Source organism: Macrobrachium nipponense, chromosome 24, assembly GCF_015104395.2.
Source record: "Macrobrachium nipponense isolate FS-2020 chromosome 24, ASM1510439v2, whole genome shotgun sequence".
NCBI lineage: Eukaryota > Metazoa > Arthropoda > Malacostraca > Decapoda > Palaemonidae > Macrobrachium > Macrobrachium nipponense.
Window position 1 is genome coordinate 73,974,286 of NC_061091.1, and position 12,795 is coordinate 73,987,080.

Sequence of the window (12,795 nt, forward strand, 5' to 3'; positions counted from 1 at the left end):
GCTTTTCAAAGGCAGCTGCGAGAGCAATCGCTAATGCTCGAAGAGCCTCTTCAAGAGCTGTCTACCAGTCTAAGTGGTCCTCCTTCAGGGCATGGTGCAAAAGGAAGGAATTTTCCTCTTCCACGACCTCTGTGAATCAGATAGCAGATTTCTTACTCTATCTAAGAAATGTGCAGAAATTGGCAGTTCCTACAATCAATTGGGTTATAGGAGTATGTTGTCTGCCGTTTTTCGCCACAGAGGACTGGACCTCTCCGACAATAAGGATCTGCACGATCTTTAAGGTCGTTCGAAACCACCAAGATTTCCACAAGCAAGAGCCTCATGGAATCTCGATGTGGTTTTGAAACATCTTATGCTAAGTCCCTTTGAGCCTCTCCATGAAGCTTCTCTAAGGGACTTGACGAGAAAAACGCTTTTCCTAGCTTCTCTGGCGACGGCGAAGAGAGTTAGTGAAATCCAAGCGTTCAGTAAGCCTAGTGGGCTTCAAGGGGGACAACGCTGTCTGCTCGTTGAGCCCATCTTTCTTGGCTAAGAACGAGAACCCGTCTAATCCTTGGCCGAAGAGCTTTGAAATCAAAGGAATGTCGAGTCTCGTGGGTCAAGAACCAGAGAGAGCCCTGTGCCCTGTCAGGGCTCTCAAGTTCTATGTGAATAGGACTAAAGAGATAAGAGGTCCCTCAGGTAATCTCTGATGCTCGGTGAAGAGACCAGATTTGCCGTTGTCGAAGAATGCTGTTGCTTTCTTCTGAGCGACGTCATTAAAGAGGCTCATTCATCTTGCCAGAAGACTGATTTGAGCCTCTTTAAAGTGAAAGCTCACGAAGTCAGAGCCGTAGCTACTTCTCTTGCCTTCCAAAGGAATATGTCTATCAAAGATATTCTTGATAGCACCTTTTGGAGGAGCAATTCCGTATTCGCCTCACATTACCTCCGGATGTGAGAACGATTTACGAGAACTGTAGTTCTTTGGGGCCTTACATTTCGGCAGACACAGTTTTTGGGGGGCTGAAGGTAGCTCTCTCCCTATCCCTTAGCTTAGTTAGGTTAGTTTTTATTGTGTTTTTGGTTGATGGTGAGATCTTCTGTGGAAATCTCCCATTCCTTAGTATTAATGTCAGGGGTTTTTTGGTTAGTTGGTCAGGTGGTGGTCGGTTGCTGTGTTACTGCCATATTATGTTTGGCTAGATGGTCTTGTCACATTGTGGTCCACGTCCCCGTTGACAGAGCATCCAGAGTGCACCAGCACTACAGGTCCAAACCTGGCTGGCAACTCTGATAAAAGCATAAGCAGGCTTTAGTGACAGTAATCACAGAGTCTACTTTGCTATCAGGTAAGGAACCAAGAAGTAAATCTTTTATTTAATTTAAGTTTCCTAAAAATCCTATTCTGTCCTCTACCCACCATCCGAAGGTGGGATTCAGCTATATATATATCTGACAGGTAAGTTTCATGAACAAAAATGTTATTGTTATAATACAATTAAGTTTGTTCATACTTACCTGGCAGATATATATAATTAGAGTGCCCACCCTCCTCCCCTCAGGAGACAAGGGTCATGAATAAATATGAACAGAAAATGGGAATGGTTCCTGATATCCGCCTCCCAGCGGCGGGAATGGGTACTACCACCTGGCCGCCCCACTACGTGTGCCGCGAGTTTGAAATTCTGTCGGACGTCAGAAATACAGCTATATATATATCTGCCAGGTAAGTATGAACAAACTTAATTGTATTATAACAATAACATTTTTCGTCTTCAGATTCTTCACCTAATGTAAGGGGGGGGCTGGAGCTCTGATGAACTGTCACGCCCTTAAAAAGGAGTTGGAAGGCTCCAACTTTGAATTCAAGCCCTGAGCTTTTCTCCGATGGATCTCCATGTGAAAGGAAGAAAAGCAAATTAATTCCTAAACGTAAATCGGAGTCACCAGTTCCATATTTTCTAGACCTCCTTCACCTGAATCGGGAAAGGAGAAAGAGAATGCTGCTGCGAAAATTCTACTGAATGTACATTAGCAGCTCTCCGCTTTAGTAGGAGTTTTTACGAAGGAAGGGACTCCCAGAGAGTCAGAAGAGCCAGAAACGTCAGATGCGCCAGAAGCGCCACCCTGCCGAAATGCGCCAGAAGCGCCAGCCTGGCGCAAGGAGCCACGAGCGCCAACCAATGGCGCAATGAGACCACAAGCGCCAACCAAGAGCAATGAGCCAGAAGCGCCATCCAGGCGCCAAAAGATACGGACCTCTTCCAAAAGACAATTAAGCCAAGAGGTTTTGTCTAGCTTTCGGAAGGATAAACCTTTACCTGACAGGGAATCTAGGTGCCGCACAGGCGGCCGTTGCCCTTGTCAGGATATGGGTGGTTCCGTGGAAAGCGATAGGAGAGGACATCCTTCTCTGACAGGAGAGAAAGGTGCCGCACAGGCGGCCGTCGCTCTTGCCAGGAGAAGGATAAGGTCGTGTAGCAGGATCAACCTATCTCTCGTAGGGACGCAAGTTCGACCGCACAGGCGGCCGTCGTTCTTGCGAGAGTGGGGCAGATGTTGCAAGAGACCCGTCTCCTATTGAAAATAAACAATCCTCTACGGAAATGGAGTTGGATTTGGAAGAAGTTTCGGACTCGGAAGACCACTCGGCTCCAGGCTTGTCAGATTACAAGATGCTGACAGCCCTCTTACTTCAAGAGTTTGGGGGGACTCTTTAAGCCCTACTGCTCCTCCTTCTCCGAGGTCTTTATTTACAGGTACGAAGGTCTCAAAGCCATCATCTTTCGTTAAAATGAAGCCAACCATTTCCATGAATAAGCTCTCCGATTCGTAGGAAATTGGTTTAAATCCAAGGAGAAGGCGGGGAAGACAGTCTTTGCTGGCCTCCTTCCAAACTATCAGGAAAGAAGGGAATTTGGTACGAGACGGGCGAATCACTGGGTCTAGCTCTCCCTACCACTGCCGAAGCAGATTTTCGAATCTGGTGGATTCATCAAGGAGACAAGCCTTGTCATCAGCAAAGATCACATGGGGGACTTCTGAGATGGACCATCTCCTGAAGGGATTGTTTTATGTCTTAGAAGTTTTTAACTTCTTAGACTGGTCCCTTGGGGTGTTGGCCAAGAAGACTCAAGAGAATGAATCTCTTAGCCCAGAAGTCCTTTATAGTGTACTGTCCTGCATGGACAAAGCGGTTCAAGATGGATCAGGAGAGGTGGCCTCGCTTTTTGGAACTGGAATTCTGAAGAAGAGAGTCTTATTTAGTTCTTCTGACGAAAGCAGTTACTCCCATTCAGAGGTCATCTCTTCTTTATGCTCCTCTTTCGGACCCAATTGTTTCCTGCACAACTAGTGAAGGACATATCTCATTCTTTGACAGAAAAGGCCACGCAAGATCTTTTGGCCCAATCTGCAAAGAATCAAGGACTTCGGTTCCTGTTAAGAGAGAGAATCGTTTACTCCTCAACAGCCCTTTCGAGGGAGCTCCTCTGCCAGACCCTCCTTTAAGAAGAGAGGAATACAGAAGAGAGGTAGGTCTTCATTCAGACCTATCAAGAAAGCAAAATGAGACACCAGTCCTTCAAGCACCGGTAGGAGCCAGACTTCGGAAATTTTCCGAAGAATGGACTCTGAGAGAGGCAGAAATATGGTCCCTTTCAGTGGTAACGAAGGGATATATGATCCCCTTTCGAGACAGGCCTCCCTTGACAACACAACCCGAGGGAACGTCAGCCCAATACAGGGACCTGCCAAGAAAGAAGGATTATTGCAACTGGTAGAACAGATGTTGCAAAAGGAGGCCATCGAATTGGTTCGGGATCCGCATTCCCGAGGATTCTACAGCCGTCTTTTTCTGGTTCCGAAATCCTCGGGAGGGTGGAGACCGGTCCTGGATGTGAGCGCATTGAAACCGATTTGTAGAGAACACAAAGTTCTCTATGGAAACATCAAAATCGGTTCTTGCGGCTCTTCGTCCAGGAGATTGGATGGTCTCCTTAGATCTACAAGATGCTTACTTTCATGTCCCCCTGCATCCATCATCGAAGAAATATCTCCGATTCATGATGCAGGGAAAAGTATTCCAATTCAGAGCCCTATGCTTCAGCCTGTCTACGGCCCCTCAAGTGTTCACGAGGCTAATGATGAATGTTGCGAGATGGCTACATCTAGAAGGGATAAATATATCCCTTTATCTGGACGATTGGCTAATAAGAGCAAAATCGGAACTTCAGTGCTTGAAGGACTTGGAGAAGACTTTGGATTTGACAAAATCTCTGGGACTACTCGTGAACCTCGAGAAATCACAATTGATCCCCAGACAGAACATAGTTCCTATCTGGGGATACCGATGGATTCTTCCGGGGTGGTTTTCGGGCGTTTCCATCACAAGAGAGAATTGCTCGAGGGCTTAGAAAAAGTCTCGAACTTCTTAGGGAAAGAACGGACCTCGGTGAGGGAATGGCTCAGTCTGCTGGGCACCCTTTCCTCGTTAGAGCAGTCATTTCCCTAGGGAGATTAAATCTCAGACCTCTGCAGTTTTATCTCAAACAAATGTGAGTCAAAGACAGGAGACTTGTCAGACTGTTTTCCCATTCAACAGGGGATAAAATCCGACCTGAAGTGGTGGTTAACCCCATTAACAAAGAACGAAGGGGTGTCCCTCTTGATTCGGAACCCTCACCGAGTGTTGTTTTCCGATGCCTCGGAAACAGTTGGGGAGCAACACTGGGTCCAAAGGAAGTGGCGGGTACCTGGACCAAACAACAGGCTACACTGCACATCAATGCGAAGGAACTCCTGGCGATTCATCTAGCCCTGGAATACTTCGAAGCGGAAGTCAGAGGAGTGGTAGTTCAAGTCAATTCCGACAATACCACAGCTCTGGCTTACATCCGCAATCAAGGGGGCACTCACTCTTTCTCACTGACGAAATAGCGAGAGATCTATTAACCTGGACAGAGGAACGGGGCATAATTCTGCGGATAAGGTTTGTTCAAGGGGTTAAAAAACCTAAGGGCAGACAGGTTGAGCAGAAAGAACCAGGTACTCCCGACAGTGGATGCTCCACTCAGAAGTCTTGCAGACAAATGTGGTCCCTCTGGGGAAGACCCCAGATCGACCTGTTTGCCACGTTCCTCTCCAGGAACGATAGACAACTTCTGCTCGCTAGAAGAAGATCCCAGAGCCACAGCGATCGATGCTTTCCTCATGGATTGGTCAGCATAGACGCCTACGCCTTTCCCCCATTCAAATTGCGGGGGTGGGGGAAGTACTAAGAAATTTGTGCATCGGAGGGAACAAGACTAATTCTAATTGCTCCCTTCTGGCCTTCCCAAATCTGGTTCACAGAGGTACTGGAATGGACGGTGGACTTCCCCAGATCTCTACCCAACAGGACAGATCTGCTCAGACAACCCCACTTCGAGAGGTTCCACAAAAACATCCAAAGTCTCTCCCTGACTGCCTTTCGACTATCGAAAAGACTGGTCAGAGCGAGAGGCTTTTCAAAGAAAGTGGCAACTGCAATTGCTAGAGCCCGCAGAGCCTCTACCTTGCGGGTCTACCAATCGAAGTGGGAAGTTTTCCGTAGATGGTGTAGGTCGAAGAAGCTGTCCTCTTCCAATACCTCTGTAACCGAAATCGCGGATTTTCTTCTCTTCTTAAGAGAGATCGAAATTGGCCATATCCACTATCAAGGGATATAAGAGCATGCTCTATGCTGTTTTAGAAAACAGAGGGCTGAATCTGGAAAATAATAAGGATCTTCATAATCTCATCAGGTCTTTCGAGACTACGAAATTGAGATCTTCTATTCCCCCGAGTTGGAACCTTGACGTAGTCTAAAATTCTTGATTTCGGACAGGTTCGAACCTCCAGATAAAATCTCATTCAGAGATCTTACTAGTAAATGCATATTCCTGTTGGCTCTCGCAACTGCTAAGAGGATCAGTGAATTGCATGCTTTGGACTCTCGGGTGGGATTTAAAAAAGACTCGGCGGTTATTTCTTTCCAGGATCTATTCCTAGCAAAGAATGAAAACCCTTCTAAACCTTGGCCTAGAAGTTTTGAAGTCAAGGGACTCTCTTCTCTGGTAGGTAGAGAGTTGGATCGGTCCCTTTGCCCAGTCAGGACCTTAAAATTCTATTTAAAAAAAGAGACACAGCTTCAGGGATGTCGAGAAAGTCTTTGGTGTTTTCGGTAAGAAACCCAAAGACCTATGTCAAAGAACGCACTGGCGTTCTATGTCAGAAAATGTGATTACCGAAGCTCACAGGAATTGTCAAGAGAACTCTTTAAAGCTGCTGAGAGTAAAAGCTCACGAAGTCCGGGCTGTGGCAACTTCCCTTTCTTTCACTAAGAATATGTCCATGAGAAACATTTTAGCAGCAACTTATTGGAGGTGCAATTCAGTATTTGCATCCCACTATTTAAAGGATGTTATAGTAACATACGATAAATGTTTTTCTCTTGGACCTTATGTATCAGCGGATACTATGCTGGGAAATGGAGCAGACGCTGATCCTTAATTTTGTTTTTATGTTTTTAATGATTATTTGTAATATTGTTGTTGAGTTGTGGGTTGCTTGAAAGGATGTTCGGGGATGACTCCTTTCAATCTTAGTACTAACCCCAATTAGGATCAGGTGATCGGGATTAGTGTGTGCTCTATGATCATGCCAATAGGCAAGGTGTTTGTCATGTAAGTGGAGGTAGGACCCCATTTTGACAAAGATCCTAAGGTTCTGAAGCGTAAGTGGGTAAGACCCCTGTAACAGACCATATAGAACTCTTAGCATGAGGTCACTACCTCGCTGAGGCTCTTGAAGCGATACGGGCTCCTAGGCAGTAGCCATGAAGTCTTTCGCTAACACAGGTAGGAATCAAGGTTTTTTATTTTTATTACCTACAACATATGTTGTTTCCTGTCTATTTCAGTAAATTAGCTGTCTCTTACCCTCCGCCAAAGGTGCCAAATCAGCTAAGTATATACTGACAGGTAAGTTGAATGCATAAAAATGTTATTGTCATGATACAATAAAGTTTTATGCACTTTACCTGGCAGATATATACGGTGTATGGCCCACCCGACCTCCCCTCAGGAGACAGGTGGAAGAGAAAATCTGTCTTAGAAAACGGGAATGATTCCTATTCCCGCCACCAGCGGCGGGGCGGTAGATCACCTGACCTACCTGTAGAGTGTGCCGCGAAATTCGAATTTCTATCGGGGACGACGGAGTCTATAGCTAAGTATATATCTGCCAGGTAAGTATGCATAAAACTTTATTTGTATCATGACAATAACATTTTTCTTCTCAGCTGTGCCGGATCCATGGGCAGCTGCAGAGGACGCTCTTCAACACCCGTGGGACAACTCTTCGTTTATGCCTTTCCCCCACGTTCTGTCTGATTCGCAAGGTGATCAGCCGAGTGCTGGTCACCCTGAATCTCCGGATGATCCTGGTGGCCCCCAAATGGCCTCAGGCCATTTGGTATCCGGATCTGTTGGCTCTTCTTGCAGGAGCACCAAGAGAGATTCCCCCTTGGCACAACCTTCTCGTCCAGCCACACGTGGAATGGTACCACCAGTCAGTCCAGTCCCTTCATCTTCACGGCTGGCTGCTATCCACCATCTCTTGTGAGTGAGAGGCTTTTCTCGCCGAGCAGCAACAGAGATGGCTGGGTACACTCAGACAGTCCTCTGCAGCTGTGTACCAGGAAAAGTGGGCCGTCTTCTGGTGGTTGGTGTCGTAGACAGGGTCTATCTCCTCGCAGAGCCACTCTCAGCAGGTAGCGGATTTCCTCGTCTTCCTTCGCTGAGAGAAGCTCCCTCTGTCCCCACAGTCAAAGGATACAGGGCTGCCCTGGCCCTATTCCTGAAACTGAGGGGAGTGGATATCTCAAAGATATCCCTGCTAATGAGGAGCTTCGAGAGGTCTTGCCCACCCAGGGAACTCAGGCCCCCGGGGTGGGATGTGACTCTCGTCCTTAGGAGTCTGACTCGAAGACCCTTCGAGCCACTCCTAGAGTCGTCAGATAGGGATCTGACCCTCAAGACCCTATTCTTGCTGGCCCTGGCATCGGCGAAGAGAGTAGGGGAACTGCATGGTCTGTCTTTCGATGTTAAACACACCAGAGGCTGGGGATCTGTGACGCTCGATTTTGTCCCGAACTTCGTAGTGAAGACTCAGAATCCTTCGGTCCCTGACAACGGTTCGAGTCATTCACGATCCCCTCCCTACTGGACTTCACCGCACAACGGATGCTGGTGAGATGCTGCTTTGTCCTGTGGAGAGGGCGCTAAGGCGCTATCTGAAGAGAACTCGACACTTCAGGCCTGAGTGTCGACGCCTCTTCGTTAGCACGGGGTGAACAAGAAAGAAGTGTCCAAGAACACCCTTTCTTTCTGGCTGCTTAAGGTGATCAGGAGGGCGTACGAGGCTGATGGGAGTGATGACTCCGTACCCTTCGTCAGAGAGCCCACGAAGTCAGAGGTATTGGTCCAACCCTTGCGTTCCGCAAGAACTTCTCCGTGGCGCAGGCCCTCCTGAAGGGGGGGTCTGGACCAACCAGACCACCTTCACCTCCTTCTATCTTCGGGATATAGCCCACAGGTCCTCGGACACTTTTTCCTTGGGACCCGTGGTGGCTGCTCAACAAGTTGTGTAGCTTACCCAGCACCCGAGCGGACAGAACAACATCGCATCCTTGTGTGACTGCATGAATGGATGAGTGAATGAGAGTGACTGGCTTCTCTTCCAACCCCATCTTTTTCTCCCCTCTACCTGTGGGCAGAGGGACGCGGTCGTCACTACGCTGGAACAGGAGACCAGTGCAAGGCGAGCTACCTAAACCGAGCCCCATCCTACCCCTTTCATTAAGGATAGGAGCGATTATCCACCACTTTCCCCAACAAGGTGGGGGGGGGGGAAGTGGAAGCCCAACAAGAGACAAACCCATGACTTCATATTGCCTCTTGTAATAGGAACAAGTTCTTGCTTGCTAGTTTTAAGAGGTATGCTGGCCTCCCTCTTATTACTTGGGTCCAGAGGTCTGACCATTGATCCTGCGGTACGTACCCCCGATCATTGGGCAGAGGCTAGGATCCCTCCCTCTGCTCTTACGACCAGGGAGGGAACCAGGTTGGACGAACACCAGTCTGTTCATTGACTCGGATTCCTCCCACCAAGAAGTGAGTCTTCCTATTGTTAAAGGACCGAGGGTTTGTATTCGTATCGGAACAAATAACAATTTGTCGAAATTGTATTTTTCCTAACTATACAAACCTGAGGTCCTTTACACATAGTCCCACCTCATGCCACCCCTTACTCTGTTTTTTTCCTGGGCCTAAAGCAAAGTTGGAATCTTCACCTCCCAGTCGCGCAGTGCGCTGACTGTCGGACAATTAGTTTAACTACCGAACTCCCTTGTTCGAAGCTTACGACCGGTTCCAGCTGCTGCAAGTTACATTCCTATTGTTAAAGGACCTCAGTTTTGGATAGTTAGGAAAAATACAATTTTCGACAAACTGTTATGTTGTATTAAGCTAAAAACTCCTCTGGTAAGACCATTTTATTTACTTATTATTTTGTTGTGGTCAGCTTTTCATGTTTTTATTTTGTAATTGTAAACAGGTTGTTGGGAAATTTTAGGGGTTGCAGTTTATTTTGGAAAAACATATACAAGTTAGGTACTTGTATTAACTTGAATGTTTGATGTAATATTACAGTAACAGTAAAACAGTGGTTTGCCCTCTCTCTCTCTCTCTCTCTCTCTCTCTCTCTCTCTCTCTCTCTCTCTGCTGGATTGCATATTTAGGTTACCAACTGTCTTGTAGTAAGGTTGCAGCTAGTACATATTCATCAAATACCAGCTGCAAGCACAGTTGACTAAAAACCATGTACAATATTCAGTGCTTGTTTCAGCAAAGTGGAATGGAAGAAGTGACTTGGATTGTCTTTGGAAACCAAGTTGCAAGTGTACAAAGGGATTGTTGAGCCAACCTTCCCTAGTAGAAGTGAAGTGTGGATGTTGAATACAAATTAGAGGAAAAGGGTTGAAGTTGTAGAGATAATGTGGCATATGGAGAACTGAGAAGATGATAGATGTTGAGATATGTAAAAGCTGTAAAAGGTTTGCCATATTGTTCTTGTAGGCTGGGGTTAATTCCATAGATATACGTACCAGGAGAGATTGGACTGTCACGTGACTGTAGCATGCAAGTAGGGCGCCATTGCTATATATATGTGCTGATTCCCAGAAATAGCAGCTCAGTAGCTGCACAGACCAGCAGCAACATAGCCACCTCTGGCACCCAGTGCTGGGCCACCAACTGCGTTACATGCAGAAACAGGATCACAAAGGGACAGAGGATCACATTTCTCAAGTAGTTGATGTGTTTTCATTCATGAAAATCTTTATAACTTTGTTGAAACAACCTCAAACAAGTAAATGTGTTAGATTACAGTCAGCTGCACTCTTGCTTTTAGAGCTAACAAAAAGAATAATGGTGGTTGTAATAAGCCTATTTGACATTACATTTATATAGCCTAATAATTTAGCATGTAGGGTAACCCTCAGTCCATATAACTATGGTGAAGCCTGACAGTTTTCCCTACTACAACTAGTACTACAATGTTACATAGTATCATGAGGCCTACCACTAGGCCTGCTGCAGTTTTAAGTATTAATAAAGTGTTATGATTTTATTTACCATGTTAACAATAAGTTCTCAAACCTCCTGATATACAAAGGACTCAGCTGTCAGTAGATGCCTGTCCCTCTGAATTTGATCTGCCAGAACACTAAAGGTAGTATTCTTCAGTTTTACCACGACCATTTTTACCATAAAGGATACTTCAAATTCATAGTACATTGTAGCTTTAAAAGTAAACTTCACCACCAACTAGCTAGTCTACCAGGGTTAATCATCAGAAAACCAAGGGTAACATACCATAGCCTAACCTTAACTTAGCAAAGGTAGCCTAACTTGCCATAACCTTTTGGTGATTTTTCTGTCTGTCCTTCTCCACAGGCTATAAAATACAGCTCAAGTCTTGTCTAGTTATGAAAGTCACAAGTTATTCTTACAGGCTAGCCTAACCTAAACTGTACAATGGAAATAATTATGTTGAATTACAGGTAGTATGACTGTGACATGTTACATAGCTTTATATATGTACCTCCTGGTAATAATTGTACTTAAAGCTGTACAAATAGCTTCTATGTCATGGTTCAAATGCTTAGATCTGGTTCTGTACGGTACATACAGTGTACTTTCCCTGAATGACAACTGTATGAATATGAATTAATGCAGATTTTAATTATGTATACTGTAATTAGACGAATAGTTTCTCCTATAAGGACAGTTGGGGAAGCCTGTCATTAATAATATGTATATGTGACATGTGAGATTCAGGGCTGATTTTTGTCAAGAACAGAGTGAAGCCACTACCTTACTTAGGTTAGAAACTGCAGAAGGGATGAAAAGCCAAACAATGGATCACACACATGCAGACAGCATTATCTGTAAAAGTGCATTTTCACACCTGGTATGCATGACCGCAAGTTTCTGCAACAGACTTTGAAGTCCAGAATATATTAAGAGTTAACAATGTGGCTACCAGAGCAGGTTTAGTCTATAAGAAGTAACCAGAAGGGGCAATCTGGCATATACAACAGTACAGGCAATAGCAAGATTTACGTATACAGCCCTACAAACTACAATATTAATTGTATCCCTATTAATAGTATCTTCTTCTTTCCCACTGTTATCCCTACATTATGGGGTCGGTTGCCTGATGCTCCTTCTCCACTGCCTTTCATCAAAGGCATTATCCTCCACCAAACCTCTTCTCTCCATATCCTCCTTCACTTTATCTCGACATCTAATTCTCTGTCTCCCTCCTGATGTTCTTCCTCTAACACAGTGGTTCCCAAACTTTTTTCTTTCATTTCCCCCTGCACTCAGTTCAACCATCCAGATTTCCCCCTTCATGTGTATGAGGGAAAGAGTAGTTAAAACACACTGTGACTATTTACTAATTTATTTTTCAAATGTACAAATATACTGATAAACATATAGTTGCAGAGTAAAGTGGATAGAGAGCGGTTAGTAACAAATAAAAGGACATGAGAAAATCCATCTGAGTTTTTTTTAGTTAGTAGGTAGTGTAATTATTCCCCCCCCCCCCAGGGGGAAATTTCCCCCATTTTGGGAACCACTGCTAACAGATTCCTCACAAGCCCTTTTCACTCTCCTCGTCATCCATCCTGAACACATGCCCATACCATCTCAATCAGGACAGCTGAGTTGCGTCATTATTTACATAATCAACACATAGCAATGGCGCCAGGCAGTGGACGTCACAGACTGGATTGACTGTCCAATCTCTCCATCTATATCTATGGGTAGTTCCATCAGTCCACCTCATGCAGGGCATTGCAGGCATAACTTATTGTTCTTTGCAGTGGCCCTTCAGGCCTTAGCTACAACCCGTTTAATTCCTTTTACTGTATCTCCTCCATTTACATTCTCTATTTTTCCATCTTGCTATCCACCCTCCTAACAGATGCTTCATGGTGCAACTGTGAGGGCTCCCTCCTGTTAAATAGTACACCTTTCAAGCCTTTCTGCTGTAAATTTTTGTTTTATTGTTGACTAACCTCATAAGTCTCAGCGCTTGGCCTTAGGGCTAAATTCGCTATGCTGTTGTAGTCTCTACAGTATTGTAAACAGACGAAGGGATGGATCAGAGTGGTGGGATATGGTTTTGTCTTGTGGAGAGAATGGAGAATGACAGGCTGGT

General features: G+C 45.4%; 1 protein-coding gene across 3 annotated transcripts in view; it reads left to right on the forward strand.

Annotated features, from left to right (window-relative positions):
• Positions 1 to 12,795, forward strand: part of LOC135205791 (phosphatidylcholine:ceramide cholinephosphotransferase 1-like) — a 384,192-nt gene that overhangs the window by 173,677 nt on the left and 197,720 nt on the right. The window lies entirely within an intron of this gene.